General features: G+C 42.0%; 1 pseudogene and 1 gene segment (V, D, J or C); both read right to left on the reverse strand.

The window, feature by feature from the left end:
* The window catches only part of LOC122116814, a 474299-nt gene that overhangs the window by 175109 nt on the left and 274716 nt on the right, over window positions 1–24474 (reverse strand).
* On the reverse strand, window positions 5819–6704 carry LOC122116668 (annotated as a pseudogene).

Raw genomic sequence — 24474 nt, forward strand, 5'->3', positions numbered from 1 at the left:
TACCCCCCAAATAAAGAAAGAAAATACTCCAGAAAAGAGACTAGAAAACAGAGAAAGAGAGACAATGAAACAGAAGAAGTGGTTAATTTGGAATATGATTTCTCTTGTTAGTAAGGATTTTGAACAAATAAACTATGGGGAATGATTATTTTTGAAGAAATTTTCTAACAATAGAAATGTGGAGGATGGAGAATAAGTAATTTCAGAGCAAGAGAGTTAAAAATAAGATCCTAAAGCCTTCTGCTAAATGTGGTTTGATAACATATTTCAAGTTTGGGATATAGATAGCTAAATAGATATCACACATATACATAGATAAACGTAAATCTATATAAGCATAAATGTATAAATTATATATATATATATATATATATATATATATATATATGGACAAGACAAATGGCCACTGGCTTCAGTTGGATTGGTGCAGAACTGATCAGCTGTTGCCTAAACAATTATCCAACCTGAGTAATGAAAACTCACATCAGGTGATGAAAGACATTGAGGAACTCTCTCCCATCTACCCAACCTACTTCCCACTAAACCAGAAGTAAGAAGCTAAGATCAGAACACACCCTAACATCAGGGAGGGTTAGAAGATCAGTGTTGATGATCCACACCTGTGGGACAGTCAGGCCAACTCACCGGGTTCCAAAGCTCAAGTTTAACCTGGTCTTCCCAGTGGAACCCTGTCACTGAAACCCAGCAAGCAAATAAAATGGTTCTCACCAAGCCAAAAGTCTCACAACACTACAAAGAACATAGAAAGAGGCAAGAAAGGCTGTACACACACTGTACACACACACACACACACACACACACATATGTATATATGCAATATATGTACATTTGTATAGGTTTCTGCATATGTGTATGTACATATATGTGTATATATGTATGCATGTACACATACATACACAAGGGAAAATATACTTATATATACACTTATCTCAAGAAGACCAACAGCCACTGTCTTCAGTTAGATTACTTCAAGCGTGAGCAGCAATTCCCTAAACAAGTATCCAACCTGGGAACTGCCAATACACATCTTGTGATGGAGGAGATCAAGGCACTCTCCAGTCTACCCAACCTGCTTCCTACCATAACAGAAGCAACAAGCTCAGATCAAAACACACCCTAACCACAGGGGGTAGGAGCTCAGTGTTGATGGTCCACACCTGTGCTCAGCCTACAGGCAGCAGAATCACGAGGTTTCAAATTGCCAGTCCAATTTGGTCTTCCCAGTGTGACCCTGTCTCTGAAACAAAGCAAGCAAACAAAACAGTTCCTTAGCAAGCCAGCAGCACACAACCCCAACAGGAACAACAAAAGAAGAGGAAACACTAGGAAAAGACACTGGCCAGTACAGATTTGCATACAAATGTATATATATGTATATGTATAATTATATATAACTATATATGCTTGTGAATATATATGTATGTATATATGTTTGCACATATACATAGGTTAAAATACACACATACACACATAAATACATATTTATTTATTCATTTATATATTTATTAAATTTGACCAGGCAAATGGCCACTGCCTTTAGCTGGATTGGTGCAGGCGGGATCAGCGATTCCCTCAGCAAGTGTCCAATCCTAGAAGTGCCAACGCACATCAGGTGATGAAGGACACTGAGGTCAAATCGGAGACAATAGGCCTGGAGTTTGTGGAGCAACTAAAAAAGTATCTCTAGGGATATCGGTTATCTTTAAAGGTGGAAAATAATACAGGGCCAGATAGAGAGGATACTGTAAACAGGATGGAGACAAAGGGAGTGTTAGTGGAAGTTGCCAGTTGCACCATCCCTGGTCCCCCAGGTCAGAGGAATAGTGGGGGATCTCTTGATGCAGGAGTTCCAGACAAGAAGGGTAGAGCCGACACTTGGCCTTGGGAGTTGTAGGGAGGGGACTTGTGGAAGGTCAGGCAAGGTGCATCATGGGAGACCCCCTGCTAGGATGTAAGGGTGTGACAGGCATGAGACAGGGAGGGGCTTACAGGAGGAATTGTGGGAAGAGGTGGGGCAGTAACAGTTTATATAAGGCAGGCAGCTGGTGGGCAGGGTCACTCTGGACTCGGCTGCAGAGAGGACCAGGAGGAAGCCTACGTGCCTCACAGCGATCGACCAGAACAAGAGTCCCAGAGCACGGTGAGTGACCCACGGCATTCAGGAAGCCAGGTGAGTGGCCTGGGCATCTCTGTAGACATAGACGGGGTTGGCAGAAGGATGGAGGCAGCCCAGTGGGAGTGCAGAGCCGTGAGGCAGATTCAGGAGCGCCTGGCCTCCAGCACAGATGCCGACGAGCTATACAAATCCTTGAGGCTGCTCTCAGTCATGCCCATCACGGCAGAAATCCTTGCCACCACGGGTGTCAGAGAGACAGTGAAGGGATTTAGGAAGTACCAGCAGGTGGGCAGTTTGGCCAAGGAGCTAGCCAAGCGCTGGAAGACCTTGCCTGTGCTGAGGCGCAAATCAGAGGCTCTGAGCCGGGTTCCTGAGCAGGATGGCGGTGAAGAACCCAGGAAGGATGATCTGGGAGAGGGGGAGTGGAGAAGGATGATGAGGGAGCCGGAGACGGAGGACATGTTGAAGTCCTCAAATGTGGATCCGTTCTCTCAGAGAAGGGCGAGTGACCCGCAGGACCCAGGATCACAGGCGAATTGGTCCAGCATCTTTGTAGACATGGTGGGGGGTGACATCGGGATGCAGAATGCCGAGTCTGTGTGCGGAGTTGTGCGGCAGCTCCAGGAGCGCCTAGCCTCCAGCACAGACACAGACGAGATTCTTAATTCCCTGAGGCTGCTCTCAGTCATTCCCATCACGGCAGAAATCCTTGCCACCTCGGGTGTCAGAAGGGTGGTGAAGAGTTTTAGGAAGCACCCACAGGTGGCTGCTTTGGCCAAGGAACTAGACAAACACTGGAAGACCTTGGCTGTTCTGAGCCACAAATCAGAGGCTCTGAGCCAGGTCCCTGACCAGGATGGAGGTCTAGAGCCCAGGAAGTATGATCTTGGGCAGGGGGAGGGGCAGAGGGAGGTGGAGGAAGGTGAGAGGGAGCAGGAGGACCTGTTGGAGGCGTCAAATGTGGATCTGTCCTCTCAGAGCAGGGCGAGTGAACCCCTGGATGGAGGAGTCCAGATGTGTGGTTCCCGTGTTTCTGTAGACATGGCCAGGAGTAGCATGGGGACGCAGACCGCCGAGTGGGTGTGGGGAGCCGTGCAGCTGCTCCAAGAGCACCTGGCCTCCAGCACACATTCGGAGGAGCTCCGCAAATCCTTGAGTCTGCTGTCGGTCTTGCCCATCACAGCAGAAATCCTTGGCACCACGGGTGTCAGAGAGATGGTGAAGGATTTTAGGAAGCACCCGCTGGTGGGCAGTATGGCAAAGGAGCTGGACACACGCTGGGAGACCTTGGCTCTCCTGGGCTGCAACCCAGCGCTTCTTTCGGCGATTCTACAGCAGGTCTCTGAACAAGATGGCACTCCAGAGCCCAGGAAGGAGGCTCTTGGGCTGTCAGAGTCAGGGTGGGTGCAAGAGGACAAGTTGAAAGAGTCAAGTGTGGTTTGGGGCTCCGGGGGGAAAGAAACGGCAGACAGGAGGGGAGGCCCCAACTCTGGGCCAGAGCCCCCACGGCCCCGGGAGCTGTGTGAGTTCCAGGGATCTAGCAAGTGGTCTGCCAGCCCTTGTCCCAGGAGCAGGCAGGAGAAGCGTCCCCGAGTGGACCCAGAGTCCTCTGGGGGCAGCAGCAGGTCTCATCGTTGGGCTGTGGACAGCTCTGGAGTCTCGCGGGACCCTGGGCCTACTGATATCCGGGACATGCCTGGCAACGCATGCCGTCCGGGCCCGCAGTCTCAGGATCCACCAGGGCTCCCACAAGAAGGTCTCCCTTGGGAACCCCAGGGACAGGCTGGGGTCAGACCAAAAGATGGGTGCCGATCCTCTGAAGAGGGGAAGAGAGGTTCAGGCCCCCTGCCCTCTAAGGTCAAGCAGACCTCTGGCAAGCCAGAGACGCAGGCAGCGAAGCTGCGCGGGCGCAATCACCAGAGCGAATCCCAGCAACAGCATGAATTCTGGGCACCTCCACAGTCTTTCAAGGATGCCCTCAACCAGACCCAGCTGCTGCCGAGGAGACAGAGGACCAAGGGCAGGATTCGTGCTGCTGCCTTGGCTCAAGGAGGCCTGAAAAGGAATGGCTCCAGAGGCCCCAGAAGACCCTGGGATTCCGTGCACAGCTCAGTCCCAAGGGCAAGCGAGATCCAGGAAATCCAGGCGGGACAGCTGGCGCCAATCTCAACCGATCCAGCCAGTCCCATCAATTCCACAGAAGAAGCCCGGGTGCCAATGTTGCATCTCAGCACTGAAACCTCTAATATGCCTTGGCTGCAGGCCTATTCGGATCGGCTGCCTGACCTGAAATGGATGTCCTCCTTCTCTTCACCTAGGCCAGGAGCCTCTGTGCCCTGGGAAGTGGGAAAAGGGGAAGGGGAAGGGAAAGGAGAAAGAGGAGGTGTTGAGGAAGGGGTAAAGGGAGATGAAAGGGAAGGGGGAAGGGGAGCAGAAGGCAAAGGGGGACAGGGAGAGGGAGGGGAAGAGATGGCCTTGCCTTTTGTCAGAAAGTCCCTGAAGATGCCACTGTACTCTGGACCAAAGCGCGACTCCCTCGCTCCCTGGTGCCCCCAGGATGTCCGGGGGCTCCCACAACACAGCTCTCCAGCCACTCCCAGGCCACCCTGCATTCTCCTAGCACCCATTTCCCAGACTTCTACCCCTTCTGCGCACCAGCCTCAAGGGAACACTCACCCGAGGACAGTGGCGCACAGTGGTACAGACAGGCTGTGGCAAATCCGCTGTTGCAAAGCATTCAAGGATGAAAAACCAGCAGAGGGCGAGTCCTGGCGAGAGCTGTACCTGCGGCTTCGCCAAGACCAAGAGCAGCTTGTGCAAGCAGCCAGCGCCTGCCCAAGCCAAGAAGAGCCAAGGCCAACGGGCGCAAAGCTCTTAAACCAACCTCCAGAAAAGCCTCCTGGCCCTGGAAAAAGCTCCCAGGCCAGGAATGTGTTGGAAGGATGCTCAAGGGCCGTTCTCACTGTTTCTGAGGGACTTGGATAATGAGGAGAGTCAGCAGAGTCCTTAGAACAGAGTCTTTAATCCACTGGAGTCTGTTCTTATCAGAACATCGAGGAACACTTCATAAATGCATGAATGCAAAAGCTATATGTCTATTGTGTATATGTAGTAAATTAGGTATTAATTAATTGATTGGTAAACTAATATTTAATTGTATAACTTATCATTTTAAATTCTGAATCTGAGAAGGATCTCTAGGGAATAATGGACAGTCACTCGGCTGTCCTTCCCTCACTCTTAGCCTGGGCATGATGAAGCTCAGGACACAGTCTGTGCCCTTGAGCACAAGCAGTGACCTGCTCACTGCAGAGGACTCTGGTGACCTGCTGGGGACAGCACTGATCCTGCAGCCCTCTCTCATCTCCCACAACTGGACATGCTGTGTGCACATGTTCCCTTTAGCACTGGAAGTCACAATATAGCTTAGGCTAATACTGAGCTGGTAAATCCCACCACCACAGCCAAAGATGAGAATTATTTGAAAAGCACTAATTTCTAATATTAACTATCCAATTTGTAGTGTTCAAATCCAGTGGACAAATGATGGAGAAGAAAATGGAATCAGAATGAGTATTTATTAAACGATATGATGCATTATCATACCATCAGCCAAAGGAGCCATATGGCTGCCTGTGCAATTCCATGGCTTTTGCTGCAATATCCTAAAGGGTATCAGAAATGCTTGGTTCAGAGAGCACAACAGTGTCTTAGTATCCTGACTTCTCTAGCTTCTTGCTCTCACATTCACTCAGAAAAGCTGTTGTGCTGCTCCTAAAAAAGGCTACATGTGACAGTTCTACTACACCAGGCAGGGTGGTTTTTGTTCAGGGCTGTATCAGTGTGGGAGGAACATGTGTATGTTGAAAGCAGTAATAAACGCCAACATCCTCAGCCTCCACCCTGCTGATTTTCAATGTGAAATCTGTGCCTGACCCACTGCCACTGAATCTGTGTGGGACCCCAGAATATCAGCTGGAAACCAAATAGATTAGGGCTTGTGGAGACTTGCCTGGCTTCTGTAGGAAACAGTAAAAATAGGTGTTTCCATCACTATATAAGAGACTCTGACTCGACCTACAGGAGATGGAGACTGGCTCTCCCAGGGTGACAGGCAGAGAGAGTGGAGTCTGAGTCAATATAACATCTCCACTGGATCCTAAAATAATTAGAAAAGTGGACAGGGTTAGTTACCAGCATCATGAGCCATTTTCACAATTATCTTATTGCAAGCTATATTTTTTTTATTTTTGTTTCATCCAACAAAATGTTCATTAAATACATGATGAGCACACACACACACACACACACACACACACACACACACACACACATCCAGAATTTGTAAAACAGCATGGGTCTTTGTTCCTTCTGGAATCTTCCTCACTCTCAAAGATACATATGCCACATTTCCATTCAAGAGGGCAAATATGCAGGAGTGGACATAACACACATGGGGAGCAGAGCTCAGCCCCTTCCCATCTCCTTCCTTAGCTCTAGTGTGTTCTTACCTGATATCCAGAGCAAGAGCAGCCCCAGGAGCTGAACAGGGCACCTCATTTTGAGAGTAAGCAGTGTTGGTCAGTCCAAGCAAGCTTAGAGCTGAGCTTTTATGTTGTAGTTACAAGGGAGTTCCTCCCTAAGGAGCAATATGCAAATGTCCTGGTGGGTGCAATGGTGAGAGACAGACTGTCAGGTGAGATGGAAACAGACACTGGGAGGGTGGGGCCTCTCCTGTGAGCAAATGACATTAACTGGGACCAAGTAAAGCAAGAGAAATCTAATGTGTGTTCCCTGGAAAGGGAATGCCTTCATGATTCCTCCTGCTCTTGTCTGCTGCCTAATTCTTCAACCCGTTCTGGTATGTTTTACAGTTTTCTTGATAAGGATGCATTTCCATAAATATTGAGTCATTCTTATTTATTTTCTAGGTATTTGTTTACAAGTTTAGGTCTGGTCATTTTATTTTGCTTAGTATAAACTACATGTAATATAGAGAGCAAAAATATGAAATGTACAATGTTTAGCACAGATCTACAATTCAGACAAACCATGGAATTCAGTATCAAGTTACGCAAAGGCTCCTCCTCCAGATCATAACAGGCAATCCCAACATGTGGCATTATAGTTTTTTTGTTTCCTAGACTTGACCATCACATGTGTTGAAGAGAGAACTTTTATGTGGTTTTAGCTTCTTGTTTCTGAAATCCTTTTGAGGTCTTTTTCCCTCATAGGTTCTGTGCCCTTCCTATCAATTCCTTTGGTTCTGAAAGGCTTCTTTTTCTGCCAGAGTATGTCTGCACATATAAATTTCCCTTCATTTGCAGTTAGAAAAACAATGGGTGTTTTTTTGCCTTCAATTTTAAGGTATGGGGTCATAAATACAGTATTCTTTTTTGGCTCTTCTTTTCTATTGTCACATATGCCATTCTACTATATTCTAACCTCAATTGTTAATGATAAAATTAATCCAGGATTTCATTGAATTTCCTGTGCAAATAGGCATAATGTTCTTCAAGATTCTCTTTTCCTGTATAACAGCTTTTTATCTGTGTTTACCTGATTGTGATTCAGTAGAACTCTTTAATGCAAAAATAAATCTCGTTTTAAGAGTTATTTTTCAAATATTTTTGGCTATTTTTATCTTTTCCTTTATTGGTTTTTATACACAATCTTACCATAGTAATCACTAAATTAGCCTATAATTCTCTAAGGAATTATCTGTTCATTTTTCATTGATTTTTTATTAAAAAAATTGTTATATATTCATTGATTCTTCTGCCATAATCAAGTGATAACATATCTATTTAGTGCATTGTTCCATTGGGTTCTAGAATTCCCAAAACTGATTTTTACACCAATGTGAATTTTTGCCTTACTTCTCCTCTACCTGTCCTTTCCCTTCTCCTTATTCTTCCTAGGCAGTTTGTATTACTGGACAAATTTGTATGTTTAAAAATTCAAACTTGCATTTGTTACCCCTTTCTCTCTCACATGCCCATGATGGGGAAAACAAGTTTAACATACTTTCAACCCAAACAGACAGTCACCTCTCATCTCTCCAAACCAGGAAGTTATTAAATCTCTGTCAGAGAAACACAGAACTAAAGAGATGAGACAACAGTAAACCAAAAGATAAGAACCAATTGTGCTACCATTTAGTCTTGGGATGGACATCTTTCATGTATCCTGGAGCAGACACCTTGAGCAGCCTCTTAAAACTGGGACCTTTTCTCTGATTAGTAGAATAATAGAGCTTTGATTTCAAATCTTCACTACTCTTCTCATTTGACATGTGACAAATAATAAGCCTTATTTTCTTTTTCTTCAACATACTGCTGTCATTTTTTTGTGAATTAGCTTTGTGGATTCAGGGGACCAAAGTTTGGAAACACAACAACATAGAAACCCTTTGGAGAGAAAGAAATAACAAAAAGATGAGTGATAGTGTAAACCATCAAAATCATTTTGATACATAAGCAAACATTCCAAACACATGAGCAACCCTTGGGAAAATGTTTCCATTCTTGTGGTCAAGTGGGAAGAAGCAACCTGAAAACTTCCTTCCTCCTTGTAAGAGCATTGGAGGGACACAATATAGATTAGAGGGATATAATTCTTCAGTCATCTTCTATGGATGTCATTCTTTTCTAGACATAAAATTCTTGAATGTTTTTATTTTGAATAATCTAGGAGTATGGCTGAATGAGTTAATGAGATGTAGTCTTCAGTTAGATGTTAGTGACTCTGAACTGGAACTCGGCCTGGAAATCCTCCGTGCCAATGCTCCCTAGGTTGAACTTCAATGTCACTGGACTTGGGGCTCCAGAGATTCAGTTAGTCTTTATTGTGCTAGACTTTCTGTTTACTCTTTGTTTCTGAGGGATGATAAAAACAATCATCCTAAATTTTGAAAGCGGGAAGAAGGAGAAGGGAGAGATAAGAGAAGTTAATCACTTAAAAGTTAAAGGCCCAAAGAATGAAAGTTTGACAAAAGCTTTCTGAAAGTTAATTGAAATACTAAAACCTGAGTAGCCACCCACACATAAATTAGAAATCTTTACTAACAATGAATTTATAGACTGCTAACCCCATTCAATCCCTAAACACCAAATACATTGTTTACAAACAGCCACACTTGACCTCTGTATGTACAATCTAATTTGTCTCATTTCTAGCTAGTATAGAATTATTGCAAGAACTTTTTTGAAGGCTGACAAAAATGCTCTTGGTGTTTAGATCCAGAGAAAAATGGTCCTACATCTATTCAATATTGTCACTGATGGGTATAGGAACTTATCCTAGGACGTGATGGTTTTCTTTTGTTATGTGTCATGACTCAATAATACATTTGATTTCACAGAGACTAAATTCCAAAAGCTTTAAAGCTTTAACAGGCAGTATCTGTTTTTCTGGCTAATGTCTTCCCTGGTCATTGTTGGGACGTATTGGGTAGAAAGAAATGATGGTCAAAGAGGAAAGCTTGTCTTCAAATTCTCAGTTCCAGTTGGATGTCATCTTCTTCAATTGTTAATTTCCTGGGATCTGGGAAACACCTGCTTGATGGTCATAGAGGAAGGAGATGCCTGTTATCTTCCCTAAACCATTGATTTCCTAAATCATGTACTTTCATGATCTTATTTGAATAAAAAGAAAAGCCTTTCTTTTGTCATGAGATGAGCACTATGTATGAAGATGGCAATGGTGCTTGACATACTATGTTGCTTCCTGGTTCCAAAAAAAAGGAAATAATACAAAATGTTTTAGGAATTCTTCAGTGTTCTTATGATGTACTATTTAATTTCACAACTCTTCTTCCTCAATTACATTTCTGGTCACAGAGATCTGGGGTCTTGTAGATGAAAACTGTATGATTGGTGCTTCTTTAATTTATAATTTTAATTCATTACTTTGAAATAAAAGTCCAACCTTCAATATATCAAATTATGTTCACCTGGATATTCAAGAATTACATTTGTATATTATTTTTAATAAATTACCTACTGACCTGACTATATGGCTAGCTAATCATTCAGGAGAGTGGATTCTTATTCACAGATATTCTCTCTGACTTTCACATTTTCCTTTTCCTCTTAACGAATCATAATTTCACCTTCCTTTATTTTTCTCATCATCTATTACTTTTGTATATGTGTAAGTTTGATATTGTACCCCAAGTGAGAACCAAATGAAGGAAGTCATGCTCAAAGAAAAATCACATCTCTAATCCTTCTGTCACATTGCTGGGTATCACAGCTACTGGGTGTCACACCCACTTGCTGTATGCTTGTAGTTTAGGTTTTTTTTCCCACTTATATTAGAATACCAAATCATTTTTCTTCTACTTTATATGAAATATACTCCAAATAATTACTCAATTTATTAACAATATATATTTTTATCATTTCATATCCATTCACAGAAACCATCCTTCTTTTACAGTGGAAAAAATCCATTTTGTGTGTCTACATATGTGTGTATATGTACATGTGTGTGTACAGGTGTGTTTGTGTATGATCAGAGGGAGAGAGAGCAAGAGAGAGATGATTGTTCAGTCACAATTTACGTACATGCATTTTGTTTGTTGCCAATATTTTTCCTAGGGTCAAGAAGTTTATATTCAAGGACATTTTTTTGCAATATATGGGGTATATGTTAAATGATAAAATCACGCTGCTTTGTAGATTTTGTCATGTTTTATTTATCATTTTTAGAATTGTCTCTTCAGATGTTCTCTCTATTATTGTTTCCATTCTTTGCATTAACTTTTGAAAAAGTTGCTGCAGGTTAAGATGTCAACTAAGAGAGTCTGGAGAAGATGGCAGAGGAGAACATGGGGGCTAAATAAGCTCTCAGGTAGAAACAAGTTTTACTGTTCCAGTGGCAAATCTAAGGCTAGAGTCACACCAAGTATGCCATCATAGAACAAAGAGTTTGGCCAGAGAGAAAAACTTCAGGCAGCTTGGTTCCAGAGACAGATTCAAACACTCTAGGGTCTGTGGGAGTGGCAGCAGCTGCTGCTACCCTGGCCACCATATCTACAGCAGGAGTCCAGGACAAAGGCACCAGAGGAGTGTAAAAGCAGATTCTACTCACCACAAGCAAGAACTGACAAAGAGTGAAAATCTTCATCCTGCTGACCATAGATAGTCACATACCATAGATGGCCCAGAAACTAAGGGAAAGATGCTATTATCCTCAAGACATCCTCACTCCTTCTCATAGAGCAGCAGTGGAATGGTAGCTCATCCCTCATCCCTGGAGAAGAACTCCATCTTTGATATTGAGAAATACCAGGCCAGAGCAGCTAACATCTAACTCAGGCCTTAGAATAAGTCAGTAGGAGCCATTCAACAGTTCATAGGAAACTGACCTGTGGGGCTCAGCTCCACCCCTGGGGAAAGTTGTCCTTCCCAAGCAGAGGGAGCTCCACCTGGGCAGGGCAGACTGTCCTCAGTGAATAAATAGACCCAGAGGCTAACCTACTCATGCAGCATAGTCAGCAACTCCAGCTGCTGGAGGGTAAAAGTAAAACAATTAGAAACTTGCTACATGTAAATCCTGAGAATAACTCCAGCCTGGCCTGCTTGACTCTCTCAGGAGCTAGTCCATCCGGGAGAAAGCTACTGATTGCTGACTTTCCACAGTGCTGCCTACAGCCTAGCTCCTTCACAGCAACTCTAAGCTGGGGAAACCAACCACATCCCTCTTTTGTGATAGTCAAAGAAGATTACCCTCCCACTGAACCAGCCTGAGAGGATTGTCCTAAAGACTCGGGTAAGTCAGAGCTTCATTTTGCCTGCTCAAACAAGCTGATTTAAGAAACTAACCAAACCACAGGAAAACCAAAAACCACAAGAAAAGCAGAGACTCCACCAAGAGACTGTTTACAGACACAGGGGAGACACAAGATTCCCCCCCTCAAAAAAAAATTGAAGAACTCTTTTTTGTGCCTAGTTTCATTTTAAAAATTTTGGTTTAAAAAACTGTTGGTTGAATATTATACTTAATGGGGAAAAACTAAAACCAATTCTCTTAAAATCAGGAACAATGCAAGGATACCCACTGTCTACACTCCTCTTCAATACAGTCCTGGAACCCTTAGCCAGCAATAAGGCAAGAAAAAGACATTAAAGGGATCCGCATAGGTAAGGAAGAAGTTAAACTATCCCTTTTTTCAGATGAGATGATAATCTACTTTCATGATCCCAAAAACTCCATCCCCAAACTCTTAGAAATTATAAACTACTTCAGCAAAGTAGAAGAATACAAAAACAACCCACAAAATCAGTCGCCTTCCTGTACACCGACAATGTACAAGCAGAGAGGGAAATAAAGGAAGCAATCCCATTCACAATAACACCCCCAAAAATAAAATATTTAGGACTTAACCTAACCAAAGATGTAAAAGAACTGTTTAATGAGAACTATAAAAACGTAAAAAAATTATAGAGGACACTAAGAAATGGAAAGATCCTCCCCGCACACACTTCCTTTACAGCCATGCTTTCCACCATGCATGGCAGGGCAACAAGTCAGGAAATAAACATCTGCCTAAATAGCTTGTGGTGTTCTCTTCATTGGCTACCTAATGAAACCTACCTATTTAATATACCTTACATATGGTGCCTTGACTCGGATGGGGTTTTTGAGTTGGAAATGTTACAATTTCCTAACCACCCCTTTTCTGCAAACCAAAGTGCCTGGAGACATCACAGGAGACTTTTGACCAACACCATGGCCAGCCTTCACATTCACATCCACACCACTTTTCTACTCTGCTCTCTCTAGCATTGACCATGTGGTGGATGTGCCATCTTGGCATCATGGGAGAAGTTTGTTCAGTTTGTTCAGTTGTGGTTCAGTGCTAGCCAATCTACCTGCAGTCCAGATCCAGTTCATCTCTTCCAGCCTGGAAGACAGGACTCACTCTTGCCTCACTCCTGCCTAGACCATCCTGACTACCTACTCCATGCCCCTCTCTCCCTCATGAGATCCTGAAGACTTCTTCCAAGAGATTTGCCTCCTCCAGACTTCATCTAAGGACTCACACCTACCAAATGACAGCTGCTGCCTGCTGCCTTCTCCCAGAGGGGACCACATCTCATCCTAATACCCCTACTGCTGATGCCCCTTGCCAGCAGGAAATAGCCAGAGAGAATCTTTGCCCATTTTCATAATTATGAAAGGCTGGAATGTAAGGTCTGAACAGGGACACCTCCCTCCCTCCTGACTAAGTCTCCACCCAGTATCTATTACCCAGGTAACTGGCACACCTGGAAGCAGTCACCTTCCCCTCCTACTAGGTCATATCCTGGGCCACCTCTGGTCACATGCCTCCCATCTGACCTTAGGAGGGTCCCAGACCCTGAGGTCACATCCAGATCCAGTGTGGCATACATTTTCTCCCACCTGGCTACACCTCTTCCTCTCCCTGGCCCAGATAAGTCATGGCCCAGAGGTGGGTTGCGCCCCCCCACCTTCTTTTTCAGCCATGCTTCTCCACCACGCATGGGGTTGGGGTTGGGGGGGGGGGCAGCAGTTGGGTAAAAAAAATTATTCTCCCGCCTGATAAAAAAAAAGAAATGGAAAGATCTTCCATGCTCTTAGATAGCAGAATTAACATAATGAAAATGGGCATACTGCCAAAATTGATACACAAATTCAATGCAATTCCTGTTTTCTGAAATACAGAAAACGGTCCAAAAATTCATATTTAACAACAAAAGTCTTAGAATATCTAAAACAATTCTAGTCAAAAAAGACAACATGGGAGGGATCTTGATACCAGACTTCAAACTTAGAATATCTAAAACAATTCTAGTCAAAAAAGACAACATGGGAGGGATCTTGATACCAGACTTCAAACTCTACTATAGAGCTATAATAACAAAGACAGCATGGTACTGGCACAAAAACAGACCCGAAGACCAATGGAATAGAAGAGAAGATCCAGAAATAACATCACACACCTATAGTCAGCTGATATTTGACAAAGGAGCCAAAGACATACAGTGGAAGAAACAGCTTCTTCAACTACTGGTGCTGGGAAAACTGGGAGGCTACATGCAGAAAACTAAAAGTGGCCCCCAGCCTATCAGCATGCACCAACATCAACTCAAAATGGATTAAAGACCTTAAGACCAAACCTGAATCTCTGAAACTACTGCAGGACAGAGTAGGAGAGACTCTTGAATTTATAGGCACAGGCAGGAACTTCCTGAACAGAGTCCCAGGGTCACAACAAATTTGACAGAGACTGGACAAATGGAACTACCATAAACTAAGAAGTTTCTGCACATCTAAAGCTATAGCAACCAAGCTAGAAAGACAACCAACTAACTGAGAAAAAATATTTACCAGCAATATATAAGACATGGGGTTAATATCCAGTATATACAGGGGACACAAGAAACTAATCCCTCCCAAACCTAACAACCCAATTTCTAAATGGGCAAGGGAAGTAAAGAGAGACTTCTTAGAAGAGATTAAAAATGGCAAAGAAACACATGAGGAAATGTTCACCATCCCTGGTTGTAAAGGAAATGCAAATAAAGACAACCCTGAGATACCACCTTTCCCAAATCAGAATGACCCACATCCTCAAGTCAGCCAACCACAAATGCTGGAGGGGATGCAGAGAAAGAGGAACTGCTGGTGGGAATGTACACTTATACAACCACTTTGGAAAGTAGTCTGGAGTGTCCTCAGAAAGCTAAATATTGACCTCCCCTATGGCCCAGCCATAGCACTTCTAGGCGTATATCCTGAACAACAGGAACCAGTATAAAAGGACACATGCACTTCCATGTATATTGCAGCACTGTTCCCAATAGACAGGATATTGAAGCAACCCAGATGTCCCACCACAGATGAATGGATCCAAAAACTGTGGTATCTATACACAATATAACATTATACAGCCATTAGAAAGGACAAAATAATGGTATTTGCAGGGAAATGGTTGGAGCTAGAAGAAATCATGTTGAGGGAGGTAAGCAAAGAAACAAATGACACATGGACTCCCTGATAAGTGGATGTTAAATCCAAAACTTAAAGGTGATACAACAAAGTTGACAAGGCTTAAGAAACAAAGGACTCACAATTTTAAAAAAATTCAAAATAAATATCATATTGAGAAGAACAAAAAAAAGGAAACAAAGGACCACTCATCTGGTCAAATCACTACTAAGTAAAACTATGCTGCTGATCACATATATTGTATATATGTGCACATCAGAGGGAAACCAGGAGGAAGACACAGAATTAGAGGGAATCAGGGAAAAACATAAAACAACTGGACCCATCAGCTACACTGGTCATTGATCAAAACGAACTAAGCAACTCAATGGCAGCGCGTGGGAGGGAGGGAACAAGCTGGAAAGAGGGAACAGCTGACTCTATGCAAAACAAAAGAAAGGTACATATCACTCAATTTGGAAGAAATACTGTATTGTCAAAGCTCATAGAACTCATGAATGTTATTGACCACGACAGACAATTTGTCCCATGAAAGTTAGAATGTGTTTGTGACTTTAACTAGCATCACTATTCCACAATACTGTGAAATTAGGGAAATTATAATGTCTTAAAGAATTTGAAGGGAAGATGGCGGAGGAGCTCTCGCATAGAAAGCAGTTTTAGAGTTCCAGTGAACAATCCTAAGCCAGAGAATCACACCAAGAGTGCCTTCACAGGACAGAGAGTTAGGCCAGAGAGGGAAAAATCCATGAAAGGAGACAGCTCAGAGCACTTGCCAGCAGCTGCCACTGTGGTGACAGCAGTGGCTTCGGCGGCTGCAGTTCCTGTACATGAATCACAGAGTCCAGGACAAAGGAGCCTGACGCGTCAGGTGAGCGGATTCTACTCAACACCAGCAAGAACTGACAAGGAGCAGACATCTTCATCCTGCAGTTTGCAGACCAGAGACCACCCAGGAACCAAGACTCGGCATGAGTAGAAGCCTGAAGTCCTCACTCCTTCTCAGGGAGCAGAGGAGGGAAGGCCACACCCACCCCCAGTACCGGAAATCTCCATCTTGGATACCGACAAAGCTCAGTGGAGCTGCTAGCTCCAACTCATGCCCTGGAATAAATCTAGAGTCATCTAGCAGGTCAAAAGAGCCTTACCTGACCTGCCAGACTCAGCTCCACCCAGGGAAAAGTCACCCAGCTGGGGCGCCAGCCCTAGGAGTGGCTTTCTTCACCTGGTAATCAGAGCCAGAGGCTGCCCCTCCCTTTAGCAGCCTTGACAATCAATTGAAATTTAGTAAACAGAAACCCTGAGAATGGCTCCAGGCTGGGCTCTGTGAGTCTCTCACAAACCAGCCCCCGGGAAAAGCTACTGTTTGATGAAAGGCCTCAACTCTACCCAGAACCTAGCCTCATCATAACATCTCCAAACTTGTGGAAAAAGCCATCTCCCTCTTTTGTGATACTCAAAGCATATCTGCCTCCCATTGAACTAACCTAGGAGGAGGATCGCAAAACCCTGGGTAAAGCAGAGCATTTTTCTGCCTGTTCAAACAAACTGATTTAAGAAACAAACCAAGCCACAGGAACACAAGCAGACCAGACAGTCCAACAAGAGGCTGGTTATGGTCACAAGGGAGATACAGGATTTTTCCCACCCAAATCCTCCCAAAACAATCAAAGAACTTTTTTTTTTGTACGTTTTATAAAAAAAATGCTTTTTCTAAAATTTTTTTTAAATCTTTAACTTTTACCTTTTTTTGAAAAAACAATTTTTTTCTAGTAACTTTTTTTTTCCTCTTAGAATTTTATTTTAGGAGTATATGTGTGTGTGCATTTTTCTTTCTTTTTTTTTTGTTTACCTCTACTGAACTTCTGATCTTTTTTTCTTTCTTTCTTATCCTTTTCACCTTTTCTTCTCTTTCCTTCTTCTTTATGTGACTTAATTGTTGTTCTGTGCATCCTCAGATAAACCCATAGTCGATTATTAGACCTTATCCCCCATTGTGTACACACTCAATCCACAAATTTATTATTCAATTCAAAACATCTTAGACTTAAATTCCTTAATAGCAGTACTACCTCTTTATACCTATCTAATATTTTAAGTATTTTTATTTTTAAGTTTTGCACATCTCCTTTATATCCCTCCCCTTCTCTCACTATATTCATGTTCTTCTCTGAATAGTTTGCATAATATTTTTAATTATTACTTTTCTATTTTTTCTGGTCTCTTTTTGTTTCCTTTCTATTTCTTCTTTTTTCTCTCTCTCTACTTTTATCCTATCCAACCTAAATCCTGCTTTGAGATTAGGACTTAGTTAAGTTAACTCTCCCTGTGCCTTCCCACATCACTCTATTCCTATTTTCTACCCACATCTCTTCCTAAACCTAATAATTTCTGGTTTACCAAATTCTTCTTTGCGGTTCGTAGCATATTAATATATAGTTGTTTGATGTTGAATAGATGTATCTGTTGAGCTAGATTGTATCTGCAGAATATTGACTGTGCAAATACAGACGTTGATGGTTGATGCTTGCCCTAAGTTAGTGTTCTAGCACAAAACTTGTGTTATTTTCATCCCAAATGGGTAGAATAAGCTGGAAAAACATAAGAAAAATGGCAAGTCCGGGTATCTCAACTCCCACTCATGATAATCAGAGGACAGAACAGATAATGAATAATCCAGAGGAGAGTTCCAGAATAGCTCTACAAACACTGCTGGCAAACATGATAAATAAAAAGATTGAAAAAATACAAAGGACTCTGTACGAGTGTGATAGGGAGAGAGAGGAGGCAATCCAAAGGTTTATACAGGAATATCATGAGCGTGAGGAAGCTACTGAAAAACTGATACAGGATTTGCATGAGCAGCTTGAGAATACTCAAAGAGAAAGGCAGGAATGGCATGAGCAGGCTGAGAACATTCAAAGAGAACTACAGGAATGGCAGGAACATGAGGAAGCTAAGCAAAGAGTAATACAGGAATTGAGAGAGCAGGAAGAGAATACACAAAGATCACTAAAGGCATTCATGGAATCCATTAACAAAGAGCAGAAGGAAGTCAGGGAGACCACAAAGGGAATGCTGAATGGAACCAAACAGAAGGAATGGGAGTCCAAGGAAACCATAACCAATCAACTAAGTGATTTGAGAATAAACACTGAACACCAAATTAAGGAAGTAAAGAAGTTCATACAAGATCTAAAACAAAGCTTCAACAAAGAATTTGAAGCCATCAAAGCTGACCAACTAGAAGGAAAAGAAATGAAAAACAAAGTAGAAAGTCTTGACAACAGTGGCTGGGAAGGTGGCTCAGTCGTAGAGCGCTTGGCTTGCATGCATGAGGCCCTGGGTTTGATTCCTCAGCACCACAAAAGCAAAAAGAAAAAAGCCGAAAGTGGCACTGTGTCTCAAGTGATAGAGTGCTAGCCTTGAGCTGAAGAGTTAGATTGCTAGCCTTGAGCTGAAGAACTGACAGGCAGCACCCAGGCCCAGAGTTCAGGCCCCAAGACCAACTCCCCCCCCCCCCAAAAAAAAAAAGAAAGTCTTGACAGCAGGTTAAACCATGCAGAGGCTCGAATCTCGGGGATTGAAGACAGGCTAGATATTATAGAGAAAGAACATACAACCATTCAAGACAAGTCCAAGAAATATGATAGATCTATCCAACACCTGGAAGACACCATCAGAAGGCCTAATCTAAGGATAATGGGTGTAGAGGAGCACCTAGAAAAATAAATTAATGGTCTAGGAAATTTGTTTAACAGGATCCTAGCAGAGAACTTCCCAAACATGCAAAAAGATAGGCCTATTCAAATACAAGAAGCTTTTAGAACTACAAATAGACCAGACCAGAATAGGACATCCCACCATCACATTATAGTCCACACAGGATCAATTCAGACGAAGGAAAAGATCCTTAAATTGTCAAGGAGAAAAGATTAATCACCTATAAAGGGAAACCAATTAGAATCACCTCAGATTTCTCAGCAGAGACAATCAAAGCAAGAAGAGCCTGGAATGATGTATGCCATGCCCTACAAACAAACAAATATCAACCAAGAATACTGTACCCAGCTAAACTCTCCTTAATAACTGAAGGCCAAATAAAAACCTTCCATAGCAAAAATTGAAAAATTGAAACAATACATCTCCACCAAACCTGCCCTACAAAAGATTCTTAAAGATTACCTACACATAGAAAACCAACAAGACCACAATAAAGGCCAAGAAACAGCACCCAAACTGAGAATCCAAGAACCATAGGATGAACCCAGTTTTCTCAGCCCCCAAGAAGGTGGATAACATGGCAGGAACTCCCAAATACCTCTCAGTCCTATCTCTTAACATTAACGGACTTAACTCTCCAATTAAGCGACATAGACTGTCTAGTTAGATTGAAAACAACACCCTTGTATTTGTTGCCTCCAGGAGTCACATCTTGCACGTACAAACAAATACATTTTCAATGGAAAAGGCTGGAACAGAATCTACCAAGCAAACGGCCCCCATAAACAGGCAGGAGTTGCAATCCTAATATCAGATAAAATAGACTTCAAATTAAAATTTGTGACAAGAGATAAAGAAGGTTGCCACATACTAATTAAGGGATCTCTCCTTCAGGAGGATATTACTATTCTAAATATCTATTCGCCAAACAACAGAGCACCCAAATTTATCCAAGAAACACTACTTTCCCTCAAATCCCACATAGATCCAAAGACATTAATTGTTGGGGATTTTCACACACCACTCTCCCCACTAGACAGATCAACTCGGCAAAAACTCAACAGAGAAACCGCAAATCTAAACAACTGCATAGATCAACTAGATTTAACAGACATCTACCGAATATTTCACCCAGCAGCATCAGAATACACGTTTTTCTCAGCAGCACATGGAACATTTTCTAAAATAGACCACATTTTAGGCCACAAAGCAAGCTTGTCCAAATTCAGAAACATTGAAGTTATACCTTGCAAGCTCTCAGGCCACAAGGGAATAAAATTAGAACTCAACACCAAAAGCCACCAAAGAAAGCCCGGTAACACATGGAGGCTGAACAACACACTGTTGAATCACGAGTGGGTCAAGGAAGAGATTAGAAAGGAAATTCAAATGTTCATGCTATTCAACAAAAATGAACACACAAATTACCAGCTCCTCTGGGACACAGCAAAGGCAGTACTCAGAGGCAAGTTTATAGATCTGAGTTCCTACATCAACAAATTGGAGAGATCAGAAACCAACAATTTAATGAGACATCTGAACCTCCTTGAAAAAGAGCAGCAAGATAAACCCCAATCCAGTAGATGGAAAGAAATAATTAAAATTAAATCAGAATTAAATGAATTAGAATCCAAAAAAACTATAGAAAGAATCAACAAAACAAAGAGTTGGTTCTTCGAAAAAATTAACAAAATTGACAGACCCTTAGCAAATCTTATCAGAAAAAGAAGAGAACACACCCAAATAAATAAACTCAGAGAGGAGAATGGAAACATCACCAAGGAAACAACCAAGATTCAGAACATTTTAAGGGAATACTTTTCAAAACTTTATGCTAATAAGTTTGAGAACTTGGCAGAAATGGACCTTTTCCTAGCAAATATTGACATGCCAAAACTATACCAAGATGAGTTAAACCATCTTAACAGGCCAATATCAAGCATTGAAATAGAAACAGCAATAAGAGACCTCCCATCTAAGAAAAGTCCAGGACCAGATGGTTTTACAGTGGAATTCTACAAGGCCTTCAAAGCAGAGCTCACACCAATACTCCTCCAACTCTTCAATGAAATTGAAAGAGAAAGTTCACTACCAAACACATTCTATGAAGCCATCATAACCCTCGTCCCAAAACCAGGCAGGGACACATCAAAGAAAGAGAATTATAGACCCATCTCTTTGATGAACATTGATGCAAACTTCTCAACAAAATTTTGGCCAATCGACTTCAACAATTCATCCAAAAAATCATACACCATGATCAAACAGGATTCATTTCAGGGATGCAAAGCTGGTTCAATACACGCATATCAAATAATATTATTCATCATATCAACAGGAGCAAGGATAAGAACCACATGGTTATCTCAATAGATGTAGAAAAAGCATTAAACAAGATCCAACACCACTTTATGATGAAGGTTTTGGAAAAATTAGGAATCCATGGAACATTCCCCAATACAATAAAGGTTTTATATGACACTTCTACAGCCAGCATTATACTTAATGGTGAAAAACTAAAGCCATTTCCTCTTAACTCAGGAACAAAACAAGGATGTCCACTCTCTCCACCTCTCCTCAACCTAATATTAGAATGCCTATCTACAGCAATAAGACAAGATGCAGACATAAAGGGGATCCAAATAGGGAAAGAAGAAATAAAACTCTCCCTCTTTGCAGATGACATGATCTTGTATTTAAAGAATCCCATAGACTCCACTCCCAAATTACTCAAGCTGATTCAAAACTTTGGCAAAGTAGCAGGGTATAAAATTAACCCCCCAAATCAATGGCTTTTCTGTATGCCAACAATGAGAAAATTGTGGCTGAAATTAGGAAAGCAACTCCATTTGTAATAGCCCCTCAAAAAATAAAATACCTAGGAATTAACTTAACAACTATGTTTATTGCAGCATTATTTACCATAGCTAAGATAGGTACCCAACCCAAATGCCCCTCAGTAGATGAATGGATCAATAAAATGCGGTAAATATACACAATGGAATTCTATGCCTCCATCAGAAAGAATGACATTGCACCATTTGTTAGGAAATGGAAAGACTTGGGCAAAATTCTATTAAGTGAAGTAAGCCAGGCCCAAAGAAACATAGGTCCCATGGTTTCCCTTATTTGCAATAACTAGTGTATATCTGAGACAAGCAGAAAAGGTCAGATAAGATGATGTTAAGCAAAATGAACCCCAAGATAGGAACACAAGTGGTTTTCATTCTTTCTTGCAATTGTTTCTAATGTATTTATAGGGTACCACGTAATTTTTTGTTGCTTTATATGTCCCTTTCCCACAATATAACACCTGTTTTCACTGTATTTGATATTGGTATAATTTGGGGAATGTGGTGGGGGAGGGTAGAGGGAAATGTAGTTGTGGAAATGGGGAAGGCAGGGATGGTAGGCAAAAACAAAGGAGGAGGCAAAAATGCTTGATAAGAAATGTACTCCTTACCTTGCTAATGTGATTGTAACCCCTCTGCACAGTATTTTCACAATAAGAAAAATCTTATTTAAAAAGAAAAGATCTGTTGTGTGCATAGAGTGGAAAACTGATCTGCACACAGGGGTTTCAGGCTCACTCTGTCACTGATGTCTCACAGGCTAGCTGCCATGTAAACCAGAGCAAAATGATTTGTGTTAATTTGTGTTCCTAAAATGCCTTCAAAGTTCTGTTAAAAATTAGTATTCTTATTTAAGATGCAAGGTATAAGATAGATAGATGGTGACATTCTGTGAAATACAAATATAAGCTATTTGAGATGAAAGGACTGTTTCTACCACAGACACTGCCTATGTGTAATCCTAATCACTCAGTGGGACACAGGAAGGAATATGGAGAGTTTCAGGTCAATCAGGACACACATGGATAAGCCCTGTCTCACCTGACATCGCCTTGAGTGGTGTTGGCAGGAGCAGAAAGGGCACATTGGCAGAAATAGCATTTGTTCAATAGTATTGTCTGCCCCTGGCACTAAAACCAACTCTCTGTGTGGTTTGTGGTTCTTTTAGATATTCAAATGCTTCCCTAGTAAAGCTCATGATATAGTCAGTGGATAATTTTATAAATGTTTTCTTTCTGTTTGGGACTCAGTAAGTATAGAACTTCTCCCAGCACAGCTGTGGCTATGAGGCTATTTCATGTTTTACAACCAGGGGAAGTAGAGATATTTTAGATCTATCAGTGACAGAGGGATTAGGAGAACTTAAATGTAATAGAGAAACTGGTAAGGATGGTCCTTTCCTAAGATGATGCCTATGCTGAGGGAAATAGCAGGGGTCTGCTATGGATGTCTGAGTGGTCTGTGCATTTTCTGCGAGAAAATCCAATACACACTCAAGTCTCAGGGGAAGCCTTTGCTCATTGTGAGGTTTGTTTGCCATCTAATGGTAGGTTTTTGGAAGGAAGAACATATTGTTCTAAGCTGTAAGAAGAAGGTGAGAAAGAGCCAACATTAGAGGAGGACTGGAGGAAACGGCCATGGAACAAAGCATTATTCAGAGACATACTTCAATTTGTACCTTGTTTAAAAAAAAATGGGCCTGTGCCAAGGAAGCCTCTGTTTTCACTATTAGATGTCGGTATAAATTGCGAAGGGGAAGAGAAAAAAGAAATTGTTTAAATAGGGATATAGGAGGGCCCATTACAACAATGAGATGTACAAGACATTATGTCAAAAAATGAGCTTTGTAACTATGGTCTGGGGTGAAGATGGGAGGGCAGGGATGGTAAGAGGTAACAAAGGAGGTGGCAAATATTTGATAAGAAGAGTACTCATTACCTTGCTCATGTAATAATAACCCCTATGTATAGTATTTTCACAATTAAAAATAATAATGGGAATTTCAAAATCATGAGTTGATTAAGCAACAAGGTTTTAACATCTGAGTCATATAATTAATTTGCTTTATATTTAACAAACATATTCTATTTATTTGGTGATATTCAGTAACATTACTATTTTTAAAAATCCGTCTCATTTTAAGTCTAGCTTTGTGACTCATTCTTCAATTCCTAGCTACTACTGCTTCTTGAGTCATTCTGCATGGGGTTTGACTCTGTAATTCTCTCCAAACTATAGAACTGGCATGCTGGTGGTAGATGTTTTTGTCTTTGTCTTTCACATTTGGGAATAAGTGATAAATGGACTTCTGCAGTAACATTATAAATTCTGGTTTTGAGAGTCCTTGGAAGCTGAAGTAATCCAAGATCCCACTTGGACAAGGTCCTTGGTATGACATCTTCTCTCATGTCCTCCAAACTGAGACTACTGCTTTGGTTCAGAGAATTTGCTATGCTGCTCCCCAGACAAGCTTTGAAATAGGACAGCTGGGCCAAGCCCTACAGAGATGTTTTTGTGAAGGACTGTATCACTGTGGGAGGAGTATCTATATCTTGCATGCAGTAATAATCCCCAATATCTTCAGCCTCAACCCTGCTGATTTGCAGTGTGAAATCTGTGTCTGACCCACTGCCACTGAATCTTTCTGGGACCCCAGATGCTCAGTTGGAAGCCCAATAGATCAGCAGTTTTGGAGACTGGCCAGGCTTCTGCAAGTACCAAGATAGAGCACTATCTCCATCACTATCTATAAGGCTCTCACTAGACCTGCAGGAGAGGGAG

Source organism: Dipodomys spectabilis, unplaced genomic scaffold (assembly GCF_019054845.1).
Source record: "Dipodomys spectabilis isolate Male_0828 unplaced genomic scaffold, ASM1905484v1 ptg000137l, whole genome shotgun sequence".
NCBI classification, from domain to species: domain Eukaryota; kingdom Metazoa; phylum Chordata; class Mammalia; order Rodentia; family Heteromyidae; genus Dipodomys; species Dipodomys spectabilis.